Raw genomic sequence first — 12,766 nt, 5'->3', positions numbered from 1 at the left:
GAGAAAGTCTCATCATAATCGATGTCGTGTTGCTGAGAGTAACCACGGCATACCCATCAAGCCTTATAACATGCAAGACTCCCATCTGAATTAAATTTATGGCAAAAAAACCCATTTGCCCGAAACGATATTTGTATTGGAAGGACGAGGAACTAACTGCCATGTGTTATTCTGCAGAAGGGCATCATATTCATCTTTCATAGATGCTGCCCAATTAGGATCTAGGAGAGCTGATTTGTAAGATTTGGGTAGAGAGGAAGGAGATAGAGATGCATGAAGATTGAGACGATCTTTTACAGGTAAACGAAACCCGGACTTGGCACGTGTGCACATAGTATGATCGTTAGTAGGAGCTGGAACAGGAATAACATGAGCAGGAGGGGTGGGGGAAGATGTGGTGGACGCCTCCGGCGCAGCAGAGGAAGCAGACACGGGGAATGGTGGTGAAGACTGCGGCGGCAGGAGGTCTGCCGCGACAGAGTGTAATGGGTTTGCCTCTGCCGGAACAGAGGTGATGACATAAGTGGTCGTGGCAGGATCTGCTACCGCGGCAGAGGATTCGGCTGGTTTCACTGGATAGGTCGGCGGGTGAAAGAAGGGAAGATGATTGCGACGAGAGGGACTAGTGGACGGCGTGGGTGAGTTGGGATCTAATTGTTGACGCTCGGAAAAGGGAAAAATGTTTTCAGCGAATGTTACATGACGAGACACATGAACACGACCACTAACAAGATCTAGACAACGATACCCCTTGTGCTCGTCAGAAAAACCTAGATGGGCACACGGGTAGAGCGCGGGGAAAGTTTGTTAGGAGAAGTGGAGTAGGAGTTTGGAAAACAAAGACAACCGAAGACGCGAACGTCAGAGTAATTCGGATGAGAGAGAAATAAAGAGAAGTAAGGAGTAGTTTGTGGGTTAACTTTGGATGGACGAATATTGAATAAATATGTGGCCGTGTGGAGGGCCTCAGCCCAAAACTTCAGAGGCATAGAAGATTGAACAAGCAGAGTGCGAATGATGTCATTAAGAGTACGCAGAGAACGCTCGGCTTTGCCATTTTGAGGGGAGGTATAAGGACAAGAGAAACGCAAGAGAATTCCATATTGTAGAAAGAAATTTCGATTTTTAAAGTTGTCAAATTCACGACCATTATCACATTGGATGAATCTTATAGGGAGGAAAAAGTGGACCGAGACATAGCGCTGAAAGTTATGAAATATATTATGAACGTCGGATTTGTTGCGTAAAGGAAAAGTCCAAACATAATGAGTAAAATCATCAAGAATCACGAGATAGTACTTAAAACCAGATACACTTTCTATGGGTGATGTCCAGAGATCACAATGAAGTAATTCAAAGGGAAAAGTACTAGAGGATTGAGAGGAACTAAAGGGAAGGCGAACATGTTTTCCTAATTGACATGACTGACACATAGAAGAATTATGAGAGTCTCTATTACAAGGTATTGAAAATTCACTAAGAAGTATGGATAACACATTTTTATTGGGATGGCCGAGACGTTGGTGCCACAGATCAACAGAGGCCACCATAGATGTTGAAGGAGCAATGACCGGAACACCATGGAGAGAATATAAATCACCGGAGCTATTGAATGGAGCGATCTCGTCCTTGGTCAGGTAGTCATTCACGGAAAAACCAAAGGGGTCAAACTCAACAGAAACATGATTATCAGTGGTGATTTGGCAAACAAAAATTAGATTTTTAATAAGAGCAGGAGCTACAAGAACATCACGAAGAAGCAAAGGCTTGGTTGGGGATTGGATTTGAGTCTGACCGACACAGTAAATAGGAATAGAAGATCCATCACCGAGAGTAATAGAGGGAAAAGACGAAGGTGTGCAAGAAGAAAGCAAATTACTCGATGCAGACATATGGCGAGAAGCACCAGAATCGAAAATCCAATCCGTACCTGAGTTCCCTTGTGCAGCAAAGTTGTTCATGGCTGGTAGAAAAACAGCTTGGTCCCATCTCGGAGTCGAAGTAGAGGTCGGTGTAGTCATGGGAGCTTGTGGGTGTGGTGGCGTCGGCAGTAGGTCCGGCATCGGCGTAAAGAGAGAGACACCATCATTGTACTGCTGCATGTAGGGGGACGATAGAGCGCCATAGGATGTATAAGGACTGGTGTTGTAGATCGGTGGCGCGTAGGACGGAGCAACGTGGTATGCGGCCGTCGGTTGTCGGGGCGCAAGGACGGGCACGCCGGTGTGAGGGCGAGCACCGGGCTGCCAGCCACCGGTACAGGCAGGCGGGGCACCATATGACGTAGGGGCGGACCAAGGCATAGGCCACGCCGGGACTAGCCCTCTCCATGGATCAGGAGATGGGCGCCATCCGGGTGGTGATGAAGCCGGGGGCGGTGGTGGTGCCGTTGGTGGAGCCGGGGCGGAGTAGGAGCGGGCGCCGTGCGGAACTGCGGCGGCCTAGGGTTTTTGCCCGGTAGTTGAGACTTGGACGCCAGCCAGATGGTTGAGGAGGTGCTGTTGGTGGAGGTGACGGTGGCGGCGTCGACGCAGGCGGGCGAGGAGAAGCAGCGCGCCGCTCGAGGTAGCCGGGCGGCGGCAGCGGTAGCGGGGCTGGCGGGTTAGCCATACCCTAGGATCGAAAGTCTGATACCATGTGAAATTGTATTGAATAATTGTTGATACAATATTGTGCCGGTACAAGAAGTATATATAAGAGTCAAGCCGCACCTGACCTAGCCTTATTACAAACCGAGTAGGAGTCTTAATTCTAATACAAGTTGTATTCTAACATCAACTAGTGAGGAGTAGGAGCTTTCTCTCTGAAATATGGGTATGAAATGTGTTTGCTTTGAGAGACAATGGCCTAAGCAGAACACCACGTATTTTCATCATGTGGAGAAACATCAAGTGGGGGTGCATACAGCTTGTTTGCTCATGAAGAGCTTGAGCATTTGAGGAAGCTCGACATTGAAATATACATACCAAGTTCTATAATGTAGGTTCCCCACTAGTATATAACACGAAGCTCGTGAACATTTTCTACTCTGCAATGCATAAAGTGGTGCTTCTTTGAAGCACTTTGTACATAGTAAAAGGATGATGGTGTTGCTCCTTCTATCATCCTCACCTTTTTTTGTGGCACCTCGATGGTACATCTTTTATTTGGTCTATATCTCTTTTTATTTCGGGTAGAAGCAACATCTTACATGAATGAACAATACACATTCTATTGACATACTTCAACTGAATGTAATCGTTACTCCATATCAAAATCATGATGTGGTTGGTCTCCGAACTCCAGGATTTGTCACTCCCGCTGAGGCGAATTGATTCAATATCATTAGATCCAACTCAAAAAAATATCATCAGATCAATCATGTAATATATTTTTGTATTGTATCTATTTGGCACAGTAGATGTTATATTTTTAAATTCAAATTTGGTCAAACTTTTAAAGTTTGGCTTAAGATAAACTTAATAGGTAAAGTAAAAGACGAAATGAAGGGAGTACCAAGTACCAACAATCAGCAATATAGGAGTATATGTTATCATTGCGTCCTAATGTAGCACTACATAATCATTACTGGCTAGCTCGTTGCCTGAACTCACTAGTATATAACAATTTAATATCCTCTACAAACTATGCATATTGGTCATTAAGTATTTTTTGGAAATATCGTAATAATCATTCACCAATAAGTTGAATACAAAATTTTACAAATTATACACAAGGTATATTTCATTTAGCATAAATGATGTCTGTAACCTGAGTATCCATGAATCTGTTCGTGTATATCTAGATCAATTTCGACAAACTGAGGGTCATCATGCTAGTTTAGTTAATAACATGACACTGCGTTTGGAGTTCCTTGATCTTTGTTGAAGTTTAGAGTCCATTCATGCAGTAACACTACGATTTCGCAAAATAAAATAAAATGCAGTAACACTAGGGTTAAGACAGTACTACTCTACTAAGTAAGTCTTATGAGTGCTCAAACCTAGAGATCTTTGACTAGGAAGTAAGTAAATAAATAAACAAATAAATATGTTAAAAACGACTTAGATTTCAGGTTACAACTGGATATGCCTCCCTTGGAAACTGATAATTATTTTAAGAAGGTAGAATCGTCTCCCCTCCATTCTTGTCCGCTTCCTCCGTCCGTCACACACAGCCCGCAAAGCGCAGGGAGAACCGGTCACACACGCCGCAGATTGATTACTCCTTCGGTCGTAGCACTCGCGCTGCCATGGCGGAGTGATACACACATGCATGTCTCCACGTGCGTCGATCAAAGACGTACGGCCCATGCCCCACCAGGGCAGGCCACCAGACCGTGCATGTAGTTGTTCTGCACTGCACCACTCACTGAACCCTGCGAAGGAAGGACCGGTACGAACCCAGGAGGTTTGGATTTTTCCAAAACTGAAAGACTCTGTTGCCAGCCAGCCAGGCTAGAACCTGCGCGCGTGCACACACGCCTGCTTCGAGAATCTAGTCCAATCAGAAAAGATAAGAGCACCTACCCTTCTGCGTCAGGGCAGGGTTTTAACTGCCCCCAAAAGAAAAGGTCGATTCGTCGAGACACAAGCATGTGAAGAAAGACCGGCTACTCTGCTGTGTGGCCTCAAGAAACGTAGAAACGTAGAGGGACGACGGAGCCTGAGGGTCCGACTGAAAAGCGATGAGCAATTAACGAAATCGATGAGCGGCGGAGCAGTGGCGGAGCTTCATGGGGGCCAAAGGGGGCCATTGCCCCCCTACTCTACAAAGACTTTAAGTGTACGCCTAATATTATTAGGCTTGAATATCAAAGATTTATTAAATTTTATGCATAACTTATCTTCTTCGCCCCCTCAACAATCTTCATCAAGCTCCGCCACTGCGACGGAGGCATGTGAAAGTTAAGTGATTCGAGAGAAAGCAGTGAAATAGTGGCCGGGAGAGAGCATGTGTTTTCGGCAAAGAACGAACGGTTCCAACTCTTTTCTAATCACCCATACACATGCATTATCAATGTGCACATGCGTGGCTTGAGCCAGTGCATGCATGTGCACGCTGAGTAATCCAATAAATAAGAGCAATTTAATAAAATGACACACTTTTCCTCGTACTTTGATTCAATGGCACAGCTTTCTTTTTATTAGATTAAATAGCACACTTTTCATTCATAGCTGGATGAAATGGCACAAACTGAGTTTTTTCCTCCTTTTCCAAGTATGAGCCCACACGTCATAATACTTTGGACGAATTTGCCCTTCTGTCTGGTCAACCGGTTCGATTGAAACAGAGGAGAGGAGACTATCGCCAAAAATGAACAGAGGAGACGAGACGATCCAGAGGAACGATCAAAACAGAGACGAACGATCCCGAGGAGACTCACAGGTTTCCTCCCATCCCGTCTCTCCCTTCATCTCTCTCTATGTCTCTCTCTCTCTCCCTCTAATTCGATTCAATAAGCATGTAATTAAAGCTAAATTTCTTCAGGACCGGGCAACAATACAAGCTAAATTTCTTTACAGGAAGAAGCATCCGTAGCTTTTAGACAGCTGAACGGGCAATCAAAATTAAAAGCTAAATTCAGGCCAGCGGCATGAGTTTCATCAGGTAGACTGCTAAAGCTAGCACTACAGCGGCAGCTACCAACACGTGCTACAGTCAGGTAGCTGCGGGAGAAGAAGGGTGCCGCCACTTCAAGTTCCCTGCAGCGCGTCGTAGTCCAGGTCCCTCGCTGGACGTGTTCGAGTCCTCGCTGGACGCGCTACAGTCAGGACTCGAACACGTCCAGCGAGGGACCTGGACTACGACGCGCTGCAGGGAACTTGAAGTGGCGGCACCCTTCTTCTCCCGCATGGTGAGGGAGCGGGCGGAGCGTGGTGGACGGCGGCGCCCTTCTTCTCCGACACGCCAAGGGAGCGGCCGGAGTGCGGCGGACAGCAGAGCGTCCTCCACAGGAACGGGCGCGGCGCGGTGAGGTGGTGGCGCCGGGGAGTAGCGGCGAGGATTCATAGCTGTGGGGAGGAAGCATACCGAGATGGCGGCGCTGTGCTTGGCTCCGAACCAATTGACCAGTCAAAACGGGCAAAATAGTCCAAAATATTATGACTTGTGTGCCCAGGCTTGAATAAGGAGAAAAAAAGGAAGCGGCAATTCGGTGCCCGAGCCCATATGCTCCCGAAATCGCTGGCGTCAATTCCTGGCTCGGGATCCGAGAAAAGCGGGCTGACACATGTGAAAGAAATCATGGAAACAGAGGAATACGCCGATATACAGGGCGGAACAGTTGTGCTACGGTGGGCCCAGTCCGTGTCGGTGGGACGGCGGGGTCGGGTGGGCTTTCTGGTCCGTGGACCAGATCGTTAGGAACGAAACCGAGCCCTGGATCAGATAGGACGCACGTCACGTTAGGGAAGAGATGGGCGAAGCGGCGGTCCCGAACGAGCTGGTTCTTTCTGAAACCCTCGTCATGCGGTCGATTCGCCCAACCCAGGGCTATCTCTATTTTGATCTTCCACTTTCAAGGCCATTTGCGGCGGCGCCCATTGTCCCCCCGGCGAGGAAGGAAAAAATGGAAGATCCTGGCCTGGAGTTCCTTCTAGACGCCATTGACAGGTTAGTTGATGCAGATCCACAATGTTCTTTCTTATAATCTGAGATCTGCCATTTTTCTGTGAAAGATAGTTGACGACGGGCCATGTCGTTGTCCGTTCTGCCGGCCGGCTTTCAGGTTTCCGTTGCGGGAGGAGTTCGCCGACAACCTAAGCACCCAGATCCGGTTCCCCTTGCCTTGTTGCCGCGGAACGAGGAGGAAACCTGGGCATCCCAGCGGACTCAAATGCAAATTCTAGTTGTGGCCAACAGCTCGGCGGCGAGAGCCATGGCGGACAGCGCGGAGACGTTCGTCGGCGGAAAGATGCTTCTGCGACAAGCTCTACCCAGTCAACTGACAGAGTGAACCTTGGACAAAAAGGTGAGAATCAGCGCCCTGCCTTTTTGCCTTTCTGTGCTTGATACGAGTGCAGGAATGGTAGGAAAAAAAGTTCAGTCCTAACAATTAGCGCAAATATAAATTGAAATATCTGTTCCTGAACCATTTTGCATCTGAATATTATTTGAACAGAAAAGTAAGCAGTACAGTAGAAGTGGTCACTTTTGGGTCCGGTCTGGTGGCGCACTGCCCAGCCTTAGTCTGTATTTTCCAATTTGTACAAGCTCAATTCAGTACACAGTATATTATTAAGCTAATGCATGATCTTTGGGGACGTGGTCACATTTGACACTACATTAGTACATACAGGACAAACCTGTATGATATGCAATTTGCATTGTTTGTGGGTGTTAACACTTAGCGGTCATTTCCACAGCATAATCCTTTATACACGAAGAAGGGCGAGTTCCAGGCTGAGTATTACAAGGTTGTCAATTACATGTTAACTGAAGATGAATTTGAGACTGCGTGGGCTTTGCTATTAGATAAGTATGATTTGTGAAGCACCCGTACATGACCAAGATATATGAAATCAGGAAGAAATGGGCAAAACCATATTTCAAGGGGGTTTTCTGTGCCAAGATGACGAGCACGCAACGCAGCGAGAGCGCCAATAACATGCTGAAGACATACATGCCAGCCCAATGCATGTATTTGTTAAGCAGTATATGAGGGTGCAACTTGATCGGGAGCGTGAGAGAGCTACGATGAGAAGAGGACAATGATTGTAAGACAAATTTTGAATTGTTGGTGCATAATTTCTTTATGAACTGTACTGGTGTCATGTATACTAGTTTTATAGTTAGGTAATTAACATTTCATGAGAACGGCTAACACCAAAACGTTTCAGGGTCGGGCGGTTCGGAGGAAAAATTTGACTGTAGAGCGACATGCAAGTAAAAATTACACAAGAGCTATGTTTGAGGAGTTTGGTCGGCTACTGATTGAAGGAACATCTTACAATGTTACCGAGGTGGAGAAGATGGAGAAGTATATTACAACACACAACAATGCGTCAAGAAGAGAGAAGTGGAGCAGGGTTGAGTACTCACGGTCAGTGATGACCGGTCCGAGTTTACATGCGAGTGTGGACAATTCGAGCACACTGGAATGTTGTGCAGCCATGTTTTGCGGGTAAGAACTTGTTCACTAGTACGATACATGCATAGTAAGATGTTTTCCTACATGAAAAGAAGCTGCTAGATCCGACTCGTACCCCTAGGAAGATATTTGATTGATCACAAAATTCTGCTGGGACAGGTCATGGACATACTTCTTCTGGAGGAGATCCCGGTGAAGCTTATTGCGAATTGCTGGACCAGGGAGGGACATACTCCCCTTGGACCTGGTTCAACATCAGAAGGATAATTCAGTGAAATTGTCATTCACATGCAGACACTCAACACTTACCTGAAAGCTATGCAGGTCGTGCGGACGGGCAACGCGAGTGCCGAAGCATTTGAACACACGATGAGCGCACCATTGGCAGCAAAGAGGGATGGTTTAGGTTTTTAAGACCATAATGAGAGACTCGAACTGGGTAGATTGGTTTACTATGTTGGTGTTGATAATGGTAACCAAGATAACAGTGATGGAATGCCCTTCAAGACCTAGCGCCTCCTGATAAGCAACAAGAGGTCGACAGACCAACAAATGGCAGCGAAAAGGCGGCTTACGAGGGTCTGAGCAAGTGGAGAAGATTCTGTAGCATATGTCTTTGAGAGGGACATAAGCGCACTACCTGCCTGGACAGAGACGATGCTCCGAAGAAACCAGGGAAGCCTGGCAAATGCAAAAACTGTGGCATGGAAGAAAACCGCCGGATGACATGCACAATGCCGCTTGGAGTTGCAGAAATATGAAATCTACTATTTAAAATGTTGGTTATCGAGGATTTTCTGGTGTGTTCAAGTAAGCATTTGCTCCACGCTTGTTCCTCTTGTGGTTAGAGACATGACAACTGTATAACAAAAACAGAATGCATTGGTCACACATGATATTCATTAATTTCTGATAGGCAAATGCATTGTCCTAGAGAAAACATGCTTAGAGGTTGACTGGTTGAGGGTGCCACCCTTCAGTACAAACGCCCCTGCCAGGGGATGATAATACAAACTAGAGTACGTGATAGAGTTTTTTTTGCAAGCTAATTGGACGAACCAAAGTAAATTGCCAGAACAAAAGAACAAGAACATTATGGCCCCGCTTGGCATCGGTGTATTTTTATACACCTGTATTTTTTTAAAGGTGTATAATATCGGCCACACTTGATTGATTTTTGCATGGAAAAGAAAACGACGGATCGAGGTCCGTATATATTATAGTGGTATGGCGCTGTCAAACACCAATCCAATGAGGGCCTAAGCATGCTGCTAACAGAACAGCTATGATTGCTAGTGCTTGGGACCCTGATGTAGCGGCGACGGCGGCTGCCGGCCTTAATCACATGGTTGACCAGCTCATGCTGCGACGGCGGTGGTGCCTGGATCTGGAGATGGTTTGGTTGAGGATGTATCTGCACTGGACCGTTGCCCTGCTGAGCCTGATGTGGATTTTGAGCACCAAGCATCTGCGCGGGGTGGTGACCCACGGCCTGCTGCACAACACGCGCAACCTGCTGAGGAGAGAGCCTCCTGAAGTAAGCCTGCTGGAAGTCAAAGAAATGGCAAGGCTGCGACATAAAAGGATTCAGCAGAGACATTGTTCAGTAAGAAGATGAGATTGGTGGTGCGGCATAAAGCATGAACTGAAAAAAAACACAGATCTGCTTACATCATATCGCAGCACTTGTAGAAACAATGACCAGAGCTTTCTTTGGTCCTGGCAACGTTAGTCTCCAATTAATCACCACAAAATGGACATGGCATTAGAGGAAGAAGAAAGTCTGTTGGGACCGTGAGTGAGGAAGTAGAAGAAGCAGACGTGGCGGGGATGTCAAAGGAGATAGCGAGGCGCCGATGGTGAAAATTTTCTGCGTAGGGTTTGGCGCGCCCGTGAGCTTTGGAGGTCCACTTATGAGGCGCTGGTCTGGTTGGCGTCAGTTACAGCGGTGGACAGAGGACGGCTCAGACCAGCACGGAAACATAGCCGAGCCGTTCGTGGAGTTCCTGATCCGCGCCTACTGTACGCCCTGCCGTCACATTTAATGCATCACGTGTCTAGGCTATTTTATTTGATATACGCTACAGAAATACAACAATGTGCACGGATCTACACGTGAACGTCTGGTTTTGATTTCATGAGCATATGAGCCCGGGCTCAGAAACGAATATCCGGAAAAAAACTCAGTTTGTGTCATTTTATCCAGCTATAAATCAAAAGTGTGTTGTTTAATCCAATAAAAAGAAAGGTGTGCCATTGAATCAAAGTACGAGGAAAAGTGTGCCATTTTATCAAATTGCTCAATAAATAATGAAGCAAATTTACTCCATAAAGTTTTGACCGGACTAGTCGATGATTTATATATAACGTAGTAAAAATGATTCAATGATAAAGCAGTGAAGTAGTGACGCCAGAGCGTTTTCGGCAAAGAACGAACGGTCTGTCCAACTCTTTTCTGATCACCTGTACACATGCATTATATCAAGGTACACATGCGTCCCACTTTGAGTCGAGTGGCTTGAGCCGGTGCATGTGCGCGCTGAGCAATTCAATAAATAGTGGAGTAAAATTCTAGTGGAGTAAATTTACTACACTAAGTTCTGGCCGGACCTAGCCGATGCTTTATATATAATGGAGTAAAAAAATTCAATTTGCATTTTATTTTCGGCCACTGAAACACATGTCCAACTATGAACTATGCAATCTCGGTCTAAATCAAACACTACGGTCGCACAGGCGGCCCCGACTGGGCCGGCCCACTACCGAATGAGCGAAGCCAGCGGTGCCAGCTATCGACTACTGTAGCAATTATATAAATTCGCAAAAAAAAGAGCATTACCAACGATCGAACACAAGAGCTCCATCAAACAAGATTTTCGGGCTAGCTACCGTACATAATGAGAACTAGTGATTACTTGCCAGCGCAAAGACTATAACAACAATACGAACGTATATCCAGAAATTCCTTTTCCTTATTTTTACTTTTGTTTTTTTTGGCTTTTTTGTTCGAAATTCCAAAAACATGTTCTCGAACCTGACATTTGTTCAAAAATTCAAAAAAATGGTCTGTATTTTGAAAAAGTGTGCACCTTTTTTGAATTTTTGAACATTTTCATAGACAAGAACATTTTCTTAGATATGCGACCAAAAAAATTGAAACTGCAGAAAATGTTTTTGAAAAATGTCAAACATTTTTTGAAGTTGTGAATAATTATGAAATTCCGAACAAATTTTTAAACCACGATTTTTTTTAAAATTTTGAACAAATATTTGAAAATGGAACATTTCATGGAATTACGAACAAAAATTGAAACAGCAGAAAATGTTATTGAAAAAAGTAAAACATTTTTAAGTTGTGAACAAATTATGAAATTCCGAACAAAATTTTAAACCATGATTTTATTTTTGAATTTTGGAACAAATATTTGAAAATGGAACATTTCATGAAATTACGAACAAAAATTGAAACCAGGAACATTTTTTGAATTTGTGACAAATATTTGAAACTGGAACTTCATGAAATATCTGAACATTTTTTGAAATTCCTGAACACTTTTTCATACTCGAACTTTTTGAATTTCAGAACAAAATTTGCAACCGCAATCAATTTTTGCAATTATAGAAGTTTTTTATGAAAATATGAACATTTTCTAAATTTGTGAACAAAAGTTTGAAGTACATGCACGTTATTTCAAATTCCTATACATTTTTTGGAATTCAAAACATTTTTGAATTTGCAAACATATTTTAAACAATGGAACATATTTCTAAAATCTGAACAAAATTTTAAATTTTTGAAAAAAAGGAAATATCAACTTGAAAAAGGAAAAAAAGTTGAAAAGAAAAAACAGAAAAGGAAAAGGAAAAGAAAAAACAGAAAAACGAAAAACCAAATAGAAACAGAAAAAACCGGTTCAAAACCTGGCTGGGAAACTGTAGAAGGTTCCCAAAACCGGATATGCGGGAACACGTTAAATGGGCTGGGCCAAGTCATTGCTCGATCGGTCTGTGCGAAAGGTCGACAATTTGACACAACGTGCCTCAAATATTCCCACATTAAAACATCCCTTAGAGGATGTCATAGTACGATCGCTGATCTCTAACCACCGTGCCATCGCCTTTCTAGTGTGCCTAGTTAATTCGCTCGTGCGTTTTTATTTCGTTTCTTTTGGTTCGCGAAAGCCTGGTTTTGGTAAGCTTCCAGAAGCTTCTCAAACCAGTTCTCTTCGGTTCGCGGTTTAGTTTACGGACGGTTTTATTCGCTTTTCCCTTTTTTTTCTTTTTTTTTGTTTTTTAAATGCGTGATTTTTTAAAGAATTTCATGTTTTTAAAATCGACGAATTGTTTTCAGATTCGATGATTTTTTTTTGCAGAAGCGATGACTTTTTTTCAGATTACATGAATTTTTTTAAAATTAGATGAGATTTTTTCAAATTTGATGAAATTTTCTGAATTCGATGAACTTTTTTTTCAAAATTGATGAACTTTACTAAATTTAATTAACTTTTTACAAATCTGGTGAACTTTTTCAAAATCGATGAACTTTTTTCCAGATTCATGAACTTTTATTTCAAATTTGATAAAAAATTCGAAAATCAAGAACTATTTTTGAAAATCGATTAACTTTTTTTTAAAATTCGATGAACATATTTCAAAATGGCTTAACTTTTTATCAAAATTGATGAACCTTTCTCA

General features: G+C 43.9%; 1 long non-coding RNA gene across 1 annotated transcript; it reads left to right on the top strand.

The window, feature by feature from the left end:
* The first annotated feature begins 6,277 nt into the window (after positions 1–6,277).
* On the top strand, positions 6,278–9,702 carry LOC123143998 (uncharacterized). The gene is made up of 5 exons (XR_006471187.1): positions 6,278–6,594; positions 6,710–6,952; positions 7,347–7,697; positions 7,821–8,104; positions 8,231–9,702. It is a non-coding gene; the product is annotated as an uncharacterized lncRNA (long non-coding RNA).
* The last annotated feature ends 3,064 nt before the right edge of the window (positions 9,703–12,766 follow it).

The sequence above is a fragment of the Triticum aestivum genome, chromosome 6D (assembly GCF_018294505.1).
Source record: "Triticum aestivum cultivar Chinese Spring chromosome 6D, IWGSC CS RefSeq v2.1, whole genome shotgun sequence".
NCBI classification, from domain to species: Eukaryota; Viridiplantae; Streptophyta; class Magnoliopsida; order Poales; family Poaceae; genus Triticum; species Triticum aestivum.
This window is presented reverse-complemented; position numbering and strand designations above follow the sequence as displayed.